Source organism: Elephantulus edwardii, unplaced genomic scaffold, assembly GCF_000299155.1.
Source record: "Elephantulus edwardii isolate Elephantulus edwardi_28Jun2011 unplaced genomic scaffold, EleEdw1.0 scaffold00122, whole genome shotgun sequence".
Classification (NCBI taxonomy): Eukaryota; Metazoa; Chordata; class Mammalia; order Macroscelidea; family Macroscelididae; genus Elephantulus; species Elephantulus edwardii.
The window spans coordinates 6246778-6269139 of NW_006399872.1; the positions used below are offsets into that span (position 1 = coordinate 6246778).

Below are 22362 nucleotides of genomic sequence, written 5' to 3' on the forward strand. Positions count from 1 at the left end.
ATGCAGAAGTTGTGGGTAAATTTATAACCCAGGGGCTGGAGGAAAGGAGCTGTGCTGTCAAACCGAAGGCAGGCAGGCAGATCACTACAAGCTTTATCTATACTGATGCAACAAAGTGACCCTGGTTTTAGTTTTTCATATTACTTCTGTAATACTTCAAGCCATTATTTAAATAAATCGTTAATGTAATCAGGTTATAAACATGTTATTCAGAAAATAAGAAATTCTTTCATCCTCAAGTTTCCATAAAGAAAATATTAGCAATTGAAATCATGTGTAAATTAGATCTCAGGGAAGGAGAAAGTGAAATATTAACCTAAATGAAAAATTTCTGCAAAACTTTTCAAGTTCTGTGTTAAAACTAAAGCACCGGCAAATTTTGTTTTAAGGATTTTCCTCCTAAGCCTTTACTTGTGTTTTTCACAAAGCTTAAGCATTAGCTATTTAAAAATGCAAGTAATCATGTGTTTCTGTGTATCTCAACTAACATAATTTCCTCTAATCAATCGGAGAGGAATGAGTGCAGCAAAACCAAGCCTAGTATTTTCACTCTTCAAGCATTTATTGAACAAATTATCAGGCAGAGTTGCTAAATTACACTTTAGACTGCAAGTGGTTGATGATTTCAGCATCAGTAGAACTCCCATGATTTCAGCTATCTCATTAGATCATTATCCTAACAATGGGTGATTTACAGGGAGTTTGCAATGTGCACCACCATGTAGTAAGGTCATTATATGAATTATCACATTTAAACTTCCTAATATTGTTAGGGTCCACATAAAACTCTTACTCTATTTAACAGGGGAATACAAGAAAGCCAGAGATTTAAAACAGTCTTGAAATCACCTTGCCATTCACGAGGGAGGTAGGAGGTGAAACCAAGCTACCTTACTAAAGGATGTGTGCTCTTCTTGATCACCTCAATCAGGATTTGAGTGAAAATGCACATACTTTCACTTAATCTCACAGCACATAAAGTAGAATCAAAGAGATAATATAACCAGATAGTTTGACAATGTTGAAAGATTCAGATAAGTTGCACTTACAAAAAACTGTGAGAAAAGGACAAAATAGTATGCATTTTATCTTAGCCATCTACTTTAGAAATTAATGTGTTCTTTTTCCTTCTCACCTACAAATGAGAACAAGTTCAGCATGGAGACAGAAAATAATGAGCTGAAGACTGATTTCACTTTTTACTAACTTTATGCCCCTGAGTTTTCATTGTTCTCAAATGAAGGATCTCTGTTTATGTGACTTATTAATGAAAAGCATGTATTGAAATTCTTTGCTGAAAAGAAAGAATTTAACCATCATTAACACTGTTGGATTGTCTGTCTGTTATTGTTAAGTGTTGTCAAGTTGACTATGAGCCATAAGGTCCCAATGAACAATGAATGTGAACTTTCCACTATCCTGTACCATCTTCAGTTCTGATAAACTTGGGCCCACTGTTGCTGTTACTGTGTCAATCCGTTCTGTTGAAAGTCTTTCTCTCCTTTGAGGTCCCTCCACTTTTCTGAACACGTTTACTGACCCCCTCCTAAAAACACATCCAAAGTACGTGAGATGAAGTTTCACCATCCTTGCCTCTAAAAAGCAACCTGACAGCACTTTCTCCAAGACAGATTTGTTTGTTCTTTTGACAGTCCATGGGATATTCAGTTCTTTTCTCCAACACCACAACTGGAACTTAATCATTCTTCTTGACATCCTTATTCACTGTTCAACTTTCCAATGCACAGGCAAACATTAGCCTTTAAGCTGACACTGTTGGTTTTATGCACTTTAGAGAAGTTCTTGCTGCAGTAGATTTTCCTTGGCAGCAGATTGTATGTAACATGTCTTTAGATCTTTTGGCTATTCATACGAGGGGTGTTAATGATGGATTCAAGTTATACTGTACTACAATTACAAAAACTAAAAAAGTATTTCAAATTTCCCTCCATTAATATATTAGAAACAATTTGCCTTCTTTAATATCTAAGCAGAGGAAATATTTTATCAATCTTTTGAAAGTATTCACAGTTTAAGACTAGCATTATTTTATATGCATCTATTTATTCTTCCACTCAGTTAACTAACTTAAAGAATAAGTGCTTAAATGGACATTAAAAAGTAGAAATTGTCTCAGTACTTAGAAATTAAAGTAGTTGGATTTAGGATGAGATACTATGCAGTTGATCACACTATAATGTATGGAATCTGAACAAAACATTATAGAATGTTAAAGGATTGACTATTTACAATTTAAAGAAAGTTAAAAATATTTGTTATTGCAAATGTCTTTATATGACAAAAAGTAAATATAAGTGAAATTAAATAAATACATACATGCTATTCAACAGTTAACTCATATGATAAAATCATTTCTCTGTCATGTAGTACTTAGGCAACCTTTCATTTTTGTAAGCCAGTCAATCAGCAAATACGATAACACAACAAGCTTAGTTTTAGATAATGGGGAGAGAGATAAAGAGAGATATAGTACATATAAGGAACAGTCTACCAAGGAGTAGATACATCATTAAAATAGGTTCAACTGCACTAGTATCACAAATTATAATAGTCTTGAGCATTTTGGAGATTGTGATGGTAGTGCAAGGTAAAGCCCAAAACCAACAGTATGGCCACATGGTACAACAGTTAAGCTCTATGCTGTTAAATTAAAAGTCAATAGTTCAAGACAACTACTGACTCAAAAGAAGAAAAGACCAAAGGCTCTACTCCTGTAAAGATTTATAGCCTAGAAAATCCTACAAAGCAGTGATACTCTTATCAAATAAGATCATTATGAGTCAGAATTGACTCAACAGCACATAACGACAATCTCACAAAATTGGGCATTGGCGGTTCAGTGGTAGGATTCTTTATATTCACACCAAGAATTTGTAATCTGTAAGTATGCTGTTGTTGTTGTTATTGTTGCTATGTGCTGCTATGATGCTGAAAACGTTTCAGCAGAGTTTTCTGATTAAAAGGAATTAGAAGGAAAGCTGGCAACTAACTTCTGAAAATAAGCCAATGAAATCTTACAGATCAAAAACGCCTGACTCACAACTCATAAATCTTGTAGACAACATTGAACCGGGTAGCCCAGTACTTTATTGGGTATGTTGCTGCAAAAACTGAGGAGCTTACTCCATAGCTATAAACAACAAAGTCTCCACAAAAGCAAGTGAAGGTTACAGATTTCATACATTCTGTATATAAGGAGACTTTTACCATAGGAGTGTCATTTAAATTGAGAACCAAAGATAGAGTAGAATACAACAAGATTAAAATAGAGTTTAACAACCTGCAAAATATATTATCTAGTAAGAGTAGTGGCATCAGGATTTGTGGAAGATCTATTAACAAAGATCTATTAACAATCTGTGTTGTGCAGATGACACAACCCTGCTTGTTGAAACTGAGAAGGACCTGAAATACTTGCTGCAGAGTGTCAAGGACTGCAGCCTTCAGTATGGATTGAGGCTCAATGTCAAGAAGACAAAGATTCTCACCACTGGACCAATTGGCAGCATCAGGATGGATGGTGAAGAGATTGAGATTGTTAACAACTTTAGTCGGCTTGGCTCCACGGTCAACACTCTTGGCACCAGTAGCCAGAAAATAAAAAAACATATCGTGATGGGAAAGTCTGCTGTTAGGGACCTCTCCAAAGTACTGAAGAGCAATGGTGTCACTCTGGAGACTAAAGCGTGACTGATATAGGCTATCGTCTTTGCAATCACTTGTTATGCATCAACGAATTGGAAAATGACTATGGAGGATAGGAAAATTGATTCCTTTGAGTTATGGTGTTGGAGAAAAGTATTGAATATACCATGGACTGCCAAGAAAACAAACAGATTCATCCTGGAGAGGGTTAAACAAGGCTGTTCCTTGGGGTCAAGGATTCTGGGGCTTCGTCTGACATACTATGGACATTTTGTAAGGAGGGACAGGTCCTTGGAGAGGGAGATCATGCTTGGGAGGGTGGAGGGATGGCACAAGAGGGGAAGACCCTCTATGAGGTGGACTGATTCAGTGACTGGGGTAAACGGGATAGGTGTGTCAGAGACAGTGTAACTGGCACAGGATTGAGCAGGGTTTAGGGCTGTTGTACATAGGATCACTATGAGTTGCAGGTGACTCGACAGCACATAACAATAACAACAACAATAACAAGAGTAATTATGTCAATTTGAACACTAAGGAGCATCTGATTCAGGCCATAGTCTTTACAATTCCTAGCTATGCACCTGAGACCTAGACAGTGAATAAGGATGACGGAAAAAGTAATTGACGCCTTTGAGCTGTGGTATTGGAGAAGAGCACTGAACAACCCATGGAATGGATAGCTCTTGGAGATGGTGCAGCCTGAGTGCTCTTTGGAGGTAAGAATGATGAAGCTTCACTTCACATATTTTGGATATGTTGCTAGGAGGTGCTATTCCTTGGAGAAGGACATGATGTTGGGAGGGGTGAAGGGTCAGCAAAGGAGAGGAAGACCCCCGACCAGTTGGATTTATATGGTGACTACTGTAATGGGCTCATGTGTGTCAGGAAGTGTGAGTGATGGTACAGGATAGAACAGGGTTCAGATATTTTATTCAGTGTCACTGTAAGTTGTCTTCCCTCAAAAGAATCTAACATCAACAAGAAGAACAAGAAGTGTGAAGTTTCAGGCCCCATCTCACATACTTTGGACATGTGGCCAGGAGAGACCAGACCTTCGAGGGGGACCTCATGCTTGGAAGGTTGGAGGGACAGTGCAGAAGAGGAAGACTTCAGGGTGAGATGAATTGACTTAGTGACTGGAGCAATGAGGTTAGGCTTGTCTGAGATGATGAGATTGGTGCAGAATAGGTCAGCTTTCAGACTTACTATAAATAGGGTCATTATGAGTTGCAGGCTATTCAAAGGCACATTAACAATAGTAACTGTGGAAAGCAATAGGACTTGGGCAGAGGCTGAAGAGAAAAGCAGCACTCTAAGCACTGAGGGTTATGGTAGGGAGCTTGGATTGTGTCCAAAGGGCTAAGAGAGCCTCTTAGAAGGTTGTATGCAAGGGCAATGGACTGACTTTTATGTGCAGAAATTCTCTGTGCGTAGGTCTGAAGAAGGCAGGCAATATGTTAAAGAATCCAGGCTGTTTCTTAACACGGAACCTAAACAAAGCATGATATTGTACCAAATAAAAGAACATCCCTTGTTAAGTTCAACTACTGGTGGGAAATGAAATATCACACTTGTTCCATCTTAATTTTTTAATAACACTCATTTCAACAGCACACACAGCTCAAGATTTCTGGAGATACTATACAATACTAGAAAAAACAGAATTATATGTTAGGCACATGGAATATAAAAATCTAGTCATCACCCCACATTTGTTTGTTTAGCTGCTAAAAGATCCTAGAACAAAGAGGCAGGCCAACAGAAAGGGTGTCAAAACATCAACAGACAGAAATCTTGTCAGAGCTTAATTAGAGCTTCCAATTAGAGAACTAAACCAAAGATCATGTTACCACTCAACTAGGCATTTTCCTTGATTAAGAAGAAACAAACAACAGTCAAATCTTATCTCATTAACAAAAGGGTTTTTTTTCAAACTTTTATGCATTCCTCTTCAAGGTGGGCTTAGGTTAACAAAGACAAAGAACATAAAAATCATATACAACACTTCACTGAAAAGAAGCAGTATGTGCTTGCTCAGACAAGCTGCCTGCAATGCCACTATGCTAGCATCATAGCACAATGTTAATAAAAGAACAGATTTTGACACATGCATGCCTGGTCCAGAGTCCTGGTGAGATGAAAATGGTTAAACACTCAGTTGCAAATGAAAAGGTTGGGGTTTCAAGCCTAACTGGAGATGCTTTGAAAGAAAGATCTGGTGATCTACTTACAAAAACAAACAAACATGTAAAACCTAATGAAACACCATTCTACTCAGATAAACACAGAGTCACCTCAGTTACAATCAAAACCAGAGCAACTGTTATAACCTTGTCTGCTGCTCTTGAGAATTTTCTACTTAACAATGAAACCAACGCTATTATGAAGAAAATACCCTACACTTCATCTCTCTCATTAAAACAGATTTCCTGATTTCTAGTTTTGAAGATTTTTTTTTAATAGCTCTCCAACTTTTATTGTCAGAATGCTTCAGGAATGATGAATGGTGCCGCTGGTTAATAAGAAAAAGTTCTCACATTGAAATTTTACTTGTCATTCTGTCCACACTTCCCATTCTAACAAAATGTTTCAAACACAAAACAATGTGCTTCATAATATTGTTCCATAATAAAAAACAAACATAAATATCCTTAAAACTTAAAAGTAGCTTGACTCGACAGCACATAACAACAATCTAAAAAATCAAGGAACACATGGGTCATTCTGTATAGGAATCTGAAAATGGTGCTCTTTCCCAGGCTGGTCAGGAAGATAAACACACATTCTACAACTATGTTGTGAGGTAATAATACTTTCTAGCTACCTGAAAACTGTGTGTCTTCAAACTGTTATATTTAAACTCAAAAATTTTATTACAGAGGAACAAGAAAGTGGCTGAATTCTAGATACTGCTGGTCAGATCTCACCTTTTTTACCCTCTCATTGACTCTAACATTGATTGGGTTCCTTTACTTTAACACAAGATTCCTCATTTGGTAAATTTCTAAAGCTTTACACATGATCTATTTAGCATACAGTATAGAAAATGTCAGTCACGTTGCATTCACTCCAAGAAACAGTATTTTAAGATAAAATACACTTACCATATTACATAAAGGCCTGGCAAACTACTTCTGTAAATCTGCCATTTAACGCATTAATAGAGCACAGTTTCTGCCCTAGTATAAGTGACGTTGCCATGAGTCTAGAATTAATTCAAGAGCAAGTAGTTCCCGTATGTTAATACAAAAAGAGAAATTTTTCCTAATGAGTCGTCTTGGAGAAATGATGAGTTCTAGAAAGGCTTCAGACCTTTGTTCATCTTCTGTTTATATATGTATCCTTCTCTCATGTGTACTCAGTCTATATGGTGGACAAATAATTAAAGAAGACTCCATGAAGAAACATGTGGCATCAGAACAGGAGGTGACTGGAGGAGCAGGACAATGCTCCCATATGGACATTTTTGGATGGTGAGAGCCAATGAGATTGCCTAATTATGGACGAATTTGGAATGACGGAGTGCATGGAGTTAGAACCATGCTCTTAAAATTGGTTCGGCCCGAGGGCCACAGGTTCTTGGGTCGGGTTTTAATCGGTTTTGGTCAAACATTCTTCTAGGTCGTATAGCCCTGGTCTGTCCACCTGCTGTACAGAGGTAACTCTTGGTTGCTGTGAAGCTGAACACTGTGACACTGATCTGTCAAATATGATAATGGCTAGCCATGGTGGACAGTGTTTGGTGGAGTTCCCTGATTACAACAAGCTTGGAAACAGGACTGGCATCCACTTCTGAAACAGCTTGCCTCTGGAGAAAGGATGAAAGTTATACAGTGTTTAGATCTTTCATTAATAGGGTCACTATAAGTCACCTATGACTCAATGGCACTTAACAACAACAACAATGAGACGTAAGTGACTCGACAGCACATAACAATGTGTGCCTGATCCAGGCCACTTGCTATGCATCAGACAACTGAACAAAGATTAAGGATCATGGAAGAAGAATCTATGCCTTTGAGTTGTGGTGCTGGAGAAGAATATTGAGCAATCCACGGACCGCCAGGAGAACAAAGAGGTTTGTCCTAAAGAGGATGAAGCCAAGTTGCTCTTTGGGGGCAAGGATTTTGAAGCTCTATCTCACATACTTTGGACATGCTGTCTAGAGGGATTGGAGAAAGGGATTATGCTTGAAAAGATAGCGGGACGGCATAGGAAAGAAAGACTCTGGAGAGGATAGATTGACACAGGAACTGGAGAAATGGGAGCAGGTGTCACAGATATAGTGAAATTGGCTCAGGACAGGGCAGGGTCCAGAGCTATTTTGTATAGGGTCACTATGAGTCACTGGTGACTCAATGGCATATAACAACAACAACAATAATAATGTATCTAAACACCAAGAAAACAAAAATTCTCACTACTGGATCAACAGGCAATATTATGACAGACGTAGTAAAGATTGAAACTGTCAATAATTTCATTTTATTTGGATCCATAATCAACACCTATGGTCACAGCAGCCAAGAAATCAAAAGACACATGGGTCAATATGCTATTAAAGATCTCTCCAAATTGCTAAAGGACAGGAGCTCAGCTTAAAGATGCCTGCTTAAGGTGTGTCTGATCCAATATATGACATTTTCAATTGTTTCCTAGACATCTATAAGTTGGACTATGAACAAGGAATCCAGAAGAATTGATGCCTGTAAACTGTGGAAGGTAGGGAAGAGTACCAACTATACCATGGACTTCCAAAAGAACAAACAAACATATCTTGGAGAAAGTCCAGTCAGGATGCTTACTGGAGGCAAGAATGGTGAAACTCATCTCACATATTTTGGGCATGTTATTGAGAGGTCAGTCTTTGACAAAGGAAAACATGCTTGGAGGGGTAGAAGTTCAGCAAAAGAGTGAAAGACTCTAAACCAAGCAGACTGACAGAATGCTTCTTTACAGCAAAAGACTAATCTCACAGATGCTGGGCATGTTCCCAAGAGAGGTCAATCTTGGGAAAAGTACAACATGCTGGAAAAGGCAGTGTTATTAGGGAAAGAGAAGATTCTCAACAAGATAAATGGACACAGTAGTTGTGCTCTGAAATACCAAAGATTGGGAGGATGATTAAGGATAGCATCCAGATCTGTTGTTCACAGGGTTACTGTAAGTTGTAGTCAACAACTTGACAGCACCTAACAACAACAATTTCCAGATGAAAAAAAAGTGAGTAGTCTCATGTAAAGCTTCAGAGTCTCAGTACAGTCTAGGAAACCAGATGGAGGGTTACCATCAATGTGATGGCAGTGAGGTGATGCAGTGGTAAGGAATTTTATTGCTAGAGCAAAAGTAAATGGTTCAAATCCATCAGCTGCTCAGTGTAGGAAAGACGGGTAATCTCCTTCCACGCAATTTACTTCTCTGAAAATCTGTTGGAAGGTCCTCTGTGGGTCTGTTCCGACTTACATCAAAATAGCACAAGACAACAGCAGACAGACAACTAAATTTCATTCTTTTCTCTTCAATGTGCTAAATAATTAGCACAAAGTTTGTCACAAAGCAGATGGTCTATGAGTAGTTTAAAAATTTAATGAATATTGAAACAGTAAATGAATGCATGAACAAGGTGTTTCAAGCATGCAGAACACCTTTATTAGTTATTTATTGCTATTAAAAAAATCCATTTGGAGTACTATTTCTTTTTTCCTGCTTCTGAGGCCTCTTTAAAAAAAAAAAAGGTCCTTCTTGCTTTTGTTGCCTCATCCACACTTCTTTCTCATGAAAGTCAGGTACTTCAAAATCAGGAAAGGTGGAATGCCTTTATACTGAAATCTTTGTTTAGCCAGGAGAGATGGCCCTTTTCTCCTGGGAACAGATCCATTTGGCCTCAAGCTTCTAAGAGAAGGGATAATTACATGACTAATATAAGGAATTGTTAAAACTTAAATGATTCCTTTGTTGTAATTCCCACTTTCGGAAGCACATAACTACCTCTGTGTGCTAAATGCCTCATTAATAAACTCACTGCCTTAGAGTTGATATGAAAAGTATATTTATAAGTTGAGTTTGTATTTTTTTTTATACTTCACATAGATTTCATTCTTAAAGCAGGAAATACATTTTAAATAAAAATTAAATGTGATGAAAGAAATACTCAGGAGAAAAGGAAAAACATCAAAAACAGCCTTAGGAATACTACTACTACTAGTAACAATGGCAGCCCCTATCATTTATTGAGTTCTTGCCATGTTTGAGGCACTGTTCTTATCATCCCAATCACACTATGAGGTAGGTATGCCATTATTATAACCAATTAGAAGCACAGAAACTACATCCAAGGTCAAGCACCAGTAGAATGGGTGAGGTTTCATACTCAATCCAATTTTAAAACTTGCTTGTTTGTCCAACAATGGCTTTACATTTGAAAATATTATCTATCTGGCTAATAAATCAAGAAGGATTATCAAAGATTAGTAATTACTGAATGACTTGAATGGTTCTTTTAATGTATGATTGATCCCTATGGCTAAATTAATTTCTGTATCAATATTAATAACTGAAATAGAAGTATTTTTTTCTATATTCAGGAAATGTACTTTAAGTCAGAGTGTTCTACATTTAAGCTCCTGTGGCCTTTACAACCACTTGTCTCCCCAGCCAAGTTCCGAGTACCTGCACTAAGGCAAACACAGTAGACATTAAAGCAAAAGAATCGGATTTGAAAGCTACTCTAAAGTACATTCATATAAAGGCACAGAGACAGGAGAATGTACAGCATACTTCAGGGACAAAGAACAAACCAATCTGGCTAGATTTGAAAGGTTTATGAAGGAGAATAGGAGGAGATAGGTGGGTATGAGCCAAACTGTGGGAGGCCCGAAACCAGCTTCATTAAGGCCTTTGAATTGATTTCTAAAACTAATGGTGAGTCATTCCAGGTTTTTAAACAGGGGAAGAGGAATGCTAAATGGCATTTTAGCAAAATTAATCTAGCAGATTTAAAAAAAAATGAATTAGAAGCTAAAAGAGACAAACTGCAGGCAAGAGAGGCAGGAAATACCACAGCCCCTGAGCAATCACAGATTCAACATGTGCAATTCCAACTTCTCCCAAGTGATTGCCAAATGTTCTCATTTCTAATTTTTCTGGGGCACAGAGTTATGAGGTCAGTTTGGGAAAGCAAGTCATTAGCTAGCACCATGCTTCTGCTTCTTAGGAAGCGTTTGCATTGCTTGTTTACCCGAGATCTGGGTCCCATATGTAGCCTATCTCAATGGGATGAAAATATTTCACTATGCCAAGCACTCTAAGCCAACTGTAGCCATAGTCTAAAAATAAAAAAAATAAATAAATAAACAGCGGGTAATAAGTATGCAGTGAGAGCCGTATATTTAATTGTGAAAGTTCTATAACATAACACATCAAAGGCATTAAGGAAACCCAATTTCCCATGGGTATTTAAGTCAGGAAGAAAGCAAAAGAAATTATTAAAGAAAAAAAATAGACTAAAAACACATAAAAATGAATTGTAGGAATTAAGTGGCTGATGAGAAATGAGGAGGATGAAGGAAAGGAAGAAATTAAGACTATCACTAAAGTTTCAAGACTTGAAAACAGGGGGCAGGAGAATATTTAAGTGGAAACGGGAAACTCTAGTGGCAAATGAGCACTGAGGGAATGAGGCAGCAGAAGTTTTGCTTCTATATGTTCTGAATTAAAGATTTAAAAGATTTATTTGAAAAGTGACTTGGTTACCTTCCTACGAAGACAGCACTAAAAGAGAAGAAGGAAGCCCCTGTCCCTCCGAAACTGAAGCCAAAGCAAAGGCATTAAAGAAAGTCCTGAAGGGCATCCACAGCCAAAAAAAAAAAAAAAAGATCTGCATGCCATCCACCTTCTAGTAACTTAAGATGCTGAGACTCTGACCAGCAGCACCAATACCTTCAGAAGAGCACCCCCAGGAGAAACAAGCTTAACCACTTTGCCTTCATGAAGTTTCCCCTGACCACTGAGTCATCCATGAAGAAGACAGATGGTCACTATACTGTTGTATTCACTGTGGATGTCAAGGCCACCAAGCACCAAATCCAACAAAATAGAAAGAGACTCTATGGCACTGATGTGGCCAAGGTCAACAACATCTTGTTTAGGGCTGAAAAAGTGAAGAAGGCCTATGTTCGACTTGCTCCTGACTATGATGCTTTGGGTGTTGCCATCAAAATTAGGATCATTTAAACGGAATCTAAATATAATTTTTTCTTTAAAAAAAAAAGTGACTTGGTTAATAGAGGGGTTCTTGTGGGATAGAACTTCTGATGTTATAGTCTATAGAGAGCTACCCTGCTAACCCAAAGGTGACAACTCCCTCTGGCCATCAAATCCACCAGTGGCTTTAAGGGAGAAAGATGGACCTTCTTCATTTCATTGACAGCCTCCAAAAAACCCACTGGAAGGTCAGCTATGAGTCCTTTCAGATGCAACAGGAACAGGGTGTGTGTGTGTGTGTGTGTGTGTGTGTGTGTGTTTTTCTAGTTTTTTGGCTTTTTATTTGTTTTGCAGAAAAAAGATAGTAATCTCCATTCTTGAGGTTTACAGCCTTGGAAATCCAGTGGAGGAACAGCCATGAGTTGTTTCTGTCTCTACAGAACTGAGTTTGAGTTACATTCATTCAGGAGACTCTCACATATTTTGGCATATTGCTAGTAGGGTTATTCCTTGGAGATGGACATGATGCTGGGAGGCATGGAGGGTCAGCAAGGAGAGGAAGACCCTCAACTAGGTGGACTGATGTAGTGACTGGTGCAGTGGGCTCTTGTGTGTCTGTAAGTGTGAGAGTGGTACAGGATAGAACAGGGCTCAGATCTTTTGTTCATAGGGTTGGTATGAGCCATACTCAACTCACTGGCACCCAACAACAACAATCCTTTTATCCCAATCTTTTAATCTTATACATTTGGAGCACTTGATTTTGAAATAAAAATTATATGGCTGTCTGTCTTTTCATTTAAGAAAACAATTTACAAATCCAGAACTCTTAAAAAAAAAACAAACCCAAAAAAAGCCCAAAACACTTCCAAGGTTTTTTTTGTTGTTTTCTTTTTGTTTGTTTGTTTGTTTTTTTATGCGTGTACCATCAAATTGGATCTGACTGGTACAGGAGGCGACTGTTCCTCCTTCTTCAGCAGAGCATCTGGTGGATTTGAACCGTGCAAACACTTCCAAGTTTTTATAACCACTTTCCATAAAGTTTCGCTTGAAAAGAGAATAAAGTTTTAACTTTGGTGCATTTCAATAACAATGTCATACTGATAGGAGTCTGGGGTAGTAAAAAGGGTTAATTGGTTCAGATGCTAACTGTATGGCTAGAAGATCAAGTTAAACCAGAAATGTCTTGGAAGGTAGGTGGGGGTCTACTCTTGAACAACTAGATACTGAAAACCTTCGAGAGCACAGTTCTACTCTGACACACCTGGGTTACTAAGTGTCAACATTCACTTAGTGACAAGTGGTAAGAAGTTATACTGATGCAAATCAAAACTGTGAGAAAAAAAAAGGTCAGTGATGCAATAATTTGTCCATATTAATATTAGAAAAAGCTTTATAGTGACCAACTTTTTCTGAAATAACTGAATGCTAGATATACTAAGTAGGTAAAATAAGGAAAAGGAAAATAAAGGAAAAATAAAATTCTCCAGTAACCTGGCTAACTGTTGAGATGTCAAGCTGAGATATAGATTTATAATGAAAAGGAGTCATATTATCTCACCGTGTTCCTACGTGGACCCAGCAGCCCTGCAGCCTCCTCTAGGAGAGCAGCAATGGCTCCAGGAAAGATGGCAGCGCACTAAGAACATGCGATGCGAAAACAGTCACTCCATTTCAGAGCTCACAAAAAGTACTTGGTAAGTAAAGAGCAGAGGTGTGTGCAACAAGATTGTTTTAAAAAATACATCTTAAGCAAAGGGAGATATAAAAAAATTGTTTTAGATGGAAGTGGAAAAAAAAATTTTTTTCCCCAGAAGCCAATGTATGTTAATTGGACTTTCAAATTCAATATTTAGGACTTTGGGCCTTGCTACCAAAATACATTTAAATAAGATGTCTGAGGAGAAAGGATAAGAAAAGTCACAACTAGAAGAAAAACTTAGTGATCAGGATTCTTCTGCAGGGGCATTTAGCCTCTCAAGACCTCAGTGTCCTGTCTGTGTGGTCTCTATTGTGATCATCCAAAGTAGGTGCTATGGACACATACACAATCAAGTTCAACAGCATTTAAACCAATCAACCAATCCAAAGCTAAAATCTCTATACAAGGATAAACTACATCTTGGGAAATATAATACAGGCTTTGTTACTGAAATGAATGCTACAGCAAACAACAGCAAAGGAGGGAAAAAAAATCACTGAGATCACATACACAGAGATACATAGGGACACATCCTATAGGACAAGGTCCGATAAAGTTTCCTCATGGAGGAAAACTACCACATCTTTCTTCCATGGAGCAGCTGCTGGTTTAGCACCAACAACCTTTGGTTAGCAGTTAAGTGTTTAACTGCTGTACTCTCAGGGCTCTTTATAGTGTTGCTGAACAGCAGTAAGTTAGGGATTATTATTATTATTATTATTATTATTATTATTATATCAGAATACAGTAAGCTATTTCACTTAATCCTTACTCCATATAACAATGAAAAGGTAATAAAATCTTACGTGTTCTCACTCATTTAATCCTCACAACTACATAGTGGAAGTACTATTACACAGATGAGGCAACTAAGGTTAGTATTTTTAGGTAACTGGTTCAAATGTTAAGGAGCGTTGGTGGATGGTACAGTGGTAAAGAATTTGGCTGCTAATCCAAAGACACAACCACTTGGCCAACTGACTGGAAGAGATCTATATTTGTTCCCATTCCAAAGAAAGGTGACCCAACTGAGTGTGGAAACTACAGAACAGTGTCATTGATTTCACATGCAAGCAAGATTCTGCTGAAGATCATCCAAAAACGATTAGAACAGCACATCAGCAGAGAACTGCCAGAAGGCCAGGCTGGGTTTAGAAGGGGTCGTGGTACTAGGGATATCATTGCTGATGTTAGATGGATCTTGGCTGAAAGCAGGGAATACAAGAAGAATGTCTATCTGTGTTTCATTGATTATGCAAAGGCATTTGACTGTGTGGATCATAACAAACTGTGGCTGACTCTGAGAAGAATGGGAATCCCAGACAGAGCACGGTAACACTGCATGGTTCAAAATAGGGAAGGGTGTACGCCAGGGATGCATCCTGTCTCCATACCTTTTCAACATGTATGCAGAGCAGATTATCCGAGAGGCTGGGCTCTATGAGGAGAATTGTGGCATCAGGATTGGTGGAAGATCTATCAACAATCTCCGTTATGCAGATGACACAACCTTGCTTGCTGAAACTGAGGAGGACCTCATGCACTTGCTGCGAAGGGTCAAGGACTGCAGCCTTCAGTATGGACTAAGGCTCAATGTCAAGAAGACAAAGATTCTCGCCACTAGACCAATTGGCAGCGTCAGGATGGATGATGAAGAGATTGAGAGTGTTCACAGCTTCACTTTGCTCGGCTCCACAGTTAACACTCTTGGTACCAGCAGTCAGGAAATCAAAAAGCGTATCGCGATAGGAAAGTCTGCCGTTAGGGACCTCTCAAACATACTCAGGAGCAACAGTGTCTCTCTGGAGACTAAGGTGCGCCTGATACAGGCCATGGTCTTTGCAATCACTTGTTATGCATCAGAGAGTTGGACAATGACTAGGGAGGACAGAAGGAGAGTGGATGCTTTTGAGCTGTGGTGCTGGAGAAGGGTACTGAATGTACCCTGGACTGCCAGGAAAACAAACAGATCCATCTTGGAGAGGATTAAACCAAGCTGCTCCTTGGAGGCAAGGATTCTGGGGCTTCGTCTGACATACTTTGGACATGTTGCCAGGAGGGACGGGTCCTTGGAGAGGGACATCATGCTTGGGAAGGTGGAGGGACAGCGCAGGAGGGGAAGACCCTCTATGAGATGGATTGATTCGGTGACTGGGGTAATCGGGATGGGTGTGTCAGAGGTGGTGAGGTTGGCGCGGGATAGAGCAGGTTTTAGGGCTGTTGTGCATAGGGTCGCTATGAGTCGCAAACGACTCGATGGCACATAACAACAACAACAACAACAAAGCAAAGACTGGTGGTTTGATGCCACCAGCTGCTCTTAATATAAATATGAGGCGGTCTATTTCCCTAAATATTTATTGTCTCAGAAACTCCCTGGAGCACTTCAACTCTATCCAACTAGGAGTGAATGACAGTGGTTTTGGTTTTTAGAGCTCAAATTCTTAGGCCTAGTGAATAATAGTTTGTTTGTTTGTTTTTTATAATAGTGGCCTCGTACCTTTGGCCAAACCAAAGGCCAGAAGGTTGATTCCTACCAGATGCTTCATGGAAGAAAGATGGGCACCCACTTCTCCGATAATTTAGAGCCTCTGTAAACTCACTGAAGGACAAGTTACTTATCAGTTCAGACTCAGGGCTAATGCATTTGAGTGAGAAGAAAGAATATGGGCAGCCAAGCTGTAAACCAACCCTGGAAATTTGCTCCAAAGTCCAATGTAGAAATAAGAGGATCACAAAATAGGGAAAGAAATTCAGAAGTCTGTATTCTTCTCAGAAATCACACTAAGTATATGTTCATTGATGTCCTACTCCCTTTAATTCCATACTTGTAGAGTACCACTATTTATTCCTATGAGAAGAACGGTCTGTCTCTAATTTTGTCTGAATTTTCACTAGTTCAGGGATGGATAGCTAGGGGTTTTAAAATAAGGTGACCCTCTAACCAAAACAGAGAGATATAGTACTGCCTTTGAAACACCACCATGACCACCACCCATTAAAAGAACTCTTCTCCTTCAGGTGGCAAAAGGAAAACAGCTTTGCTTCTTTGTGGCCAATAAAAGTCTAAACAAACAGCATATTTTATTAAATAAAGTTGATTAAGAGATCTCTACAATGTCTCTTGTCCTAAAATCATTTCTATAGTACAAACTGACATTATTACTACATTAAGAAAATTACAGAACAAACTTAATCTCATTATAAGACTGCAAAAATTCCAGAAGTCAGGCTTTCCAAAACATACATTTTCCGATATAGGGCTAATTCTAAAATAGCTAACAACTACACTTGCTTTTTTGTGCTTGCTCCAGATACCTGAAATACATACATCAAAACCATCTGTGCACAGAAATGGGGCCACTGCTATAGATAATATTATTCTTACAGTGACAAAAATTGAAGGTACCTCATAATAGCCTACTTGGTTCTTACTAAAATAAGTCTAACAGAAAAGAAATAAATAAATGCTTACACCATTAATAATCATCAAGATAGATATGGTGATTTAACTATGTAGGAAAAGTCCTGGGGGCAGGTAGAAAGCAGAAATGTATAGTTAGTACATGCTGATTACATCCCTCATTCTCTTAGAAACTGTCATCATGTGCCATTTTACTAGTGTGATAAGTATATAAGCCTTGACAGCAGGAAGGGAAAGCAGTAATCGAAATTTCTGAAGTACCTGTACTTCTTTCTCCATAGAATCACACTGGCAAGACCATTAGAAGTAAATCATTCTTACCAACAAGATTTGCTTCACTTGGGCAAGTAATCTGCACTTTCTGCCATTAAGTTTTTTCATCTTACTAAGCACAATGGACAGTAGGGTTTGTTTAATATCTTCAAACTTTAGTATTCATCAATCCAGTAAAAAATTTTCTCCAAATGTCTGTGTGAGTCAAAAATGACCAGTCAAATTAAATGCAAAGAGGGTGTTCCAAACATAAAGTTATTAGCTTTTAATAATAGTTGCTAGCGGATTGTTGTTATCAGTCAGTTCTGACTCACAAAGACACTGTGTAAGCTGAGTTGTTTTATGGGGTCTTCAAAGTTGTGGTCTTATAGAAGCAGACTGCCAGGTATGTTTCCTATGGCAGTTCACTATCGTGGTTATTTGCCATCAATTTGGAAGTGATTCATAGCTGGTCCTCTAGCAGGTTTTCAGAGGCTGTAAATTACATGGGAGGAGACTGTCCATCTGTCTCCTGTGGAGCAGTTCGTGGATGAGCAGCTGTTAGCACAACTCCTTGTCACTAGAGGCTACCAGATCTCCTTAGGGCCCCCTGTGGGGATTCAAACAGCCAGCCTCTCTGTTAGTAGTTAAATGGTTAATTGTCTATGCTACTCAGAAAGTCCTTTCAATACAGGATAACAATGTTAAATTCTTTAATGGCTAAATATGTCTAACAGATGCTTCAAGATCCCCTTTTTGTTTCTGTGAAAGCAGATTTTTATTTGGTTACTGAAAATGACCCTGTAAAGTAGCAAATGCTTTTAGACTACTCTGCTTCAGAAAAAGATGATAGTAGTTCCATCTCAATTTTTACAAAGGGACATTTATTTTTTTGATTTTGTATATCCAGACTATATCTATTTTTTAAAAAAATGTTTCTGAATCAGAACAATATGAAATTATTCCTCAAAATATGTGTATACTGCCCAAATAGATAATAAGGGGGCAGGCTTTGGGAATGTGGGGAAAGTGAGCTCAGAAATATGAGATCTGTTAACATCAACAGAAATTCTGAACCTTTATTAAAGTACAAAATAACAACTTCCATTTCAAGGGTACTCTTTTCCCTCTTTCAAAAAGAAATTGTAATGTTTTTACTGGCTATTTGAATACTCCCCTTTCCTATAATGAATTAAATCACCCATGAAACACCACAGTTTAAGAATCCTTTTACTAGGTACATAATATGGTATAACACATTATACATTTTCTCAGGCTATAATTTTGGTATTTAATGTAACTAAGCAGATTGCCTTAGTGTTGCTATGGGAACATTTATCAGATGGGAAGGGATTGTCAGTGTGCTAACTGCTGCCAAATGGGAAAGGATTCATTATCTCTAGAAGACTGGCAGGCCTGAGAATCACTGAAATGCAGACACCAAGGAAACAGACACAGTCGACAATTTTGTTGCATGATTACAGAGTATCTATAATATGTAAAGGTGAAAACAGCAGAAACTCTTCACGATTTGAGGAATGACTGAGTATGTGCTTGGCAAATTTCTGAAGAATCTAGGGAAATTCAGTGAGCCACAAGAGAACAAAGGAAGCTAGTGCCCTGAAGCAAGCAGGTTGCTAAGTTTGCATAGATTTGTATATGTCTTCATTACATATTTGTTATGTAGGGAAATTCTATGTGGACAGTCCAAACCATAGGAGACAGAGAAAAAGAGAGGTAATCAGTTAACTAAACAACTGATTTCTGACCCTTTGAATGACTCTGTTATTGTTGTTGTGTATCACAGAGTCAGAACTGTCCCATAGCTGACCCTCTGGCTGGTTTTCAGAGGCAGTTAAAGATACAGGAGGAGATTGCCTATCCCATAAAACCTAGAAAATTAATTTCTTAGCTCATGCTATTCAGTTGTGTAGAGGAAGACATGAGAAAAAATTACAATTTAAATTACACATAAATTTTCACATCTTGTCACTGAGATTAAATTTTATTAGCAAGTGTGACTTATTCATCCTGTAAGGACTTCCATTATTCACCATCGCAAGAACATGGAAACAGCCCAAACGAATGGATTGAGAAATTATGGTACATTCACACGAAGGAATACTACGCAGCACGCAGCAACAATGATTTTGTAAATTATTACCTAAGAACATTATGCTGAGTGAACTCAGTCCCACAAGGATAAATACTGTTTATAAAAACCATTATTGTAAAATGAGTATAAGGATCCAAGAGAGTTGAGACAGTCTGGAAGCAGAGGGATGTGGATGTGCAGGGGATGGAGGGGATTAATCATCAGGTTTTATAATTTGATAGGTGGGGGGGGTGTAAAGGAAATTGAAAGAATTTGTTCAAATTTGTATTCAAATTTTGTAAATAAACTAATAGAAAAACATGAAATTTAAAAAAGAACTTCCACTTAGCTTGCACTCCTTCATTTAGAAATTAAGCATCTACAAACTTTACTACTGCCATTCCTGTCATATTCTTCCTGTTAATATAGGAGCTGGTCGAACAATATTTGCTAGATTTCCTTTTTAGGATACTGGAGGTACAAGCCATCCTTCTTCCATCATTTGATATGACTGCTGTCTAACTGGTTTGGCAATTTTTTGTTCTTCAGAGACACACAAGCACGCACGCAGTTCCATGTTCATCATCCAATTCAGGGTCTGTTGTCAGTTATGGCTTGGCAAGAATTTCCTTCATCTGTAGATGGCAGCAGTAGTTTTCTAGATTTTATGTCACAGCTCTTAGTGTAGCAAACAGCAACAACTCAAAACTATGAAGTCTTTGAGCTTGAGATATCTGAGACTGTCCTCTGACCCCAAAAAATAGTTTGTCAAGAACTAGTGGTGGAGGAAATTTTATGATACACATTGGTGTCCAACAGCAGAATTCAACTTGCCTTGTGCAGGCCCAGGTTCAATTACAGCCAATGCACCTAATGGGAAGTCATCACCTTTTTGGCAGCGGAGAGTTAAGTGCTGCTGTGATTGAAAGCTAATAATAAATTGAGATAGTAACTACAATAATGGACTTGAGCATAACAAAAGATTGTGATGATAATGCAGGATGTGGCAATGATCAGACCTGCTGTTTAAAGTATTCCTATGAGTCACAGTCAACTTGACCGTACCTAAGCACAACAGCATGGTACTGAATAGGTTTTAGTGGAACTTTGAAGACTAACATGGACTAGAAAGAAAGGCTTGTGATCTACTTCTAGAATACAGCACATGAAAACACTATGGACCATGGTAACACTTTCTTGTAGCTTTTCAAGGGGAGAGAAATGTTGTGTGAGATTTAAAATAAACACCATAAAACAGGTACACTACACTTCTCTGTATTTAGGACGTACCTCTAAAAAACAAAAAAAAACAATTCAGGTGTTAGATTCAACAACAGGAAAAAGGCAAAATTATAGAATGAAAAATTATTCTCTATAAAAAATTACATAAAAATGGAATACCAATTTAGATACTTCAATAAATAGATGAAGCACAGGGAGAACACATATGTCTACCCTAAAAAATTCTGAAGACAACTACGTGGCAACTGAGTGGAAGAGATCCATACGTGTGCCCACTCTAAGAATTCAGCAAAATATGAAAATTATTGAACATATCATTAATAGCACACACTTAATATTTTGCTGACCATCATTCAAAAACATTTACAGTACTATATAGACAGAGAACTACCAAAAATTTATGCTGAATTCAAAAGAATACGGAACAAGAGATAGCATTTCTGAGATCCATATTTATGTTCATTCTAAATAAAAGTAAACCAGTGAAATGTGGAAATAACTAAATATCATGGTTTTTTGTGTTTTTTTTTTTTTTTGAGGGCTTCACGGTTTTTATTAAAGGTCAGAACAACAGTCTACTTTTTCTTCTCTACATCCTGTTCTGCGGCTTCCTTCGCCCTCTTGGCCCGGATGCCAAACAGCCGGGCATGGGCACGGGCCATGCGGAGACTAGCAAAGGCCTTGAAGTCCTTCTCTTCCTGAGTAATGACCCGGGCTTTCTCCTTCTTGTAGACATTCCGGAAAGGCATGACAGGTCCCGTCAGCTGAGTGGCCAGTTTGAGTTCCTCAGCAGAACTGTCCCCCTTCTTGGGGGCGGAAGGCTTCCGTGGGAAGAGGATGAGCTTGGAGCGATACTCCTTCAGCCGCTGCACGTTGGCCTACAAGGACTCAGTGGACTTGTTCCTCCTCCGTGGGTCCACGGAGATTCCGATGGTCCGAGCTACCTTCTTGTGGATGCCGGCGACCCTGAGTTCTTCCAGGCTGAAGCCTCTGCCGGCTTGCACTTTGGTGTGATACCGCACCATGGGGCAGCGAACTATGGGCCGGATGGGGCCGGAAGCGGGGCGCGGGGCGATGCGGCACGCTTTCCCCTGGCGGGCCTTGCGTCTGCGGATCTTCCGAGCCGGCTGGTTAAACCATGTGGCCATGCGCCGCTGCCAGTCTTTGTGAAAGTGAGGCTTCAAGATCATGCCATTCCTGCTGGGCGCCATGGCTGCCTACGGCTTCTTCCAACCGAACAACCAAGCAGAAAGAAAGCGGCAGCGCAAAGCACGCTGGGATGTAGTAGGCTCGATGTAAAATATCATGTTTTAATATTTTTATTGTTTTTCATATAATAATTCCTTTTTATTATGTTTCATTCTTATACTTTGTGATATATACCATCTTACTTTTACATTGTGTTTCATACAATCATTCAAATACATTCTATTTTTGAATGGATTTGTTTACAAACTTGAAACACATTGTGTTTCATACTAGTCATTCATATTGTGTGTTATACAATAATTCTCATACACTATGTTTTATAACAATCAATCACTGGATATCATTATTACCAATATGTTGTTGTTGTTGTTATCTGCCCTCGAGTCCTTTGCGACTCATAGCGACCCTATGCACAACAGCCCTAAACCCTGCTCTATCCTACGCCAACCACACCGCCTCTGACACACCCATCCCGATTACTCCAGTCACCGAATCAATCCATCTCATTGAGGGTCTTCCCCTCCTGCGCTGTCCCTCCACCCTCCCAAGCATGATGTCCCTCTCCAA

General features: G+C 38.7%; 1 protein-coding gene and 1 pseudogene across 3 annotated transcripts in view; both read right to left on the reverse strand.

Moving 5' to 3' along the window:
- The window catches only part of LOC102868820 (serine/threonine-protein phosphatase 2B catalytic subunit alpha isoform-like), a 422832-nt gene that overhangs the window by 147063 nt on the left and 253407 nt on the right, over nt 1-22362 (reverse strand). The window lies entirely within an intron of this gene.
- Nucleotides 21162-21797, reverse strand: LOC102868409 (annotated as a pseudogene).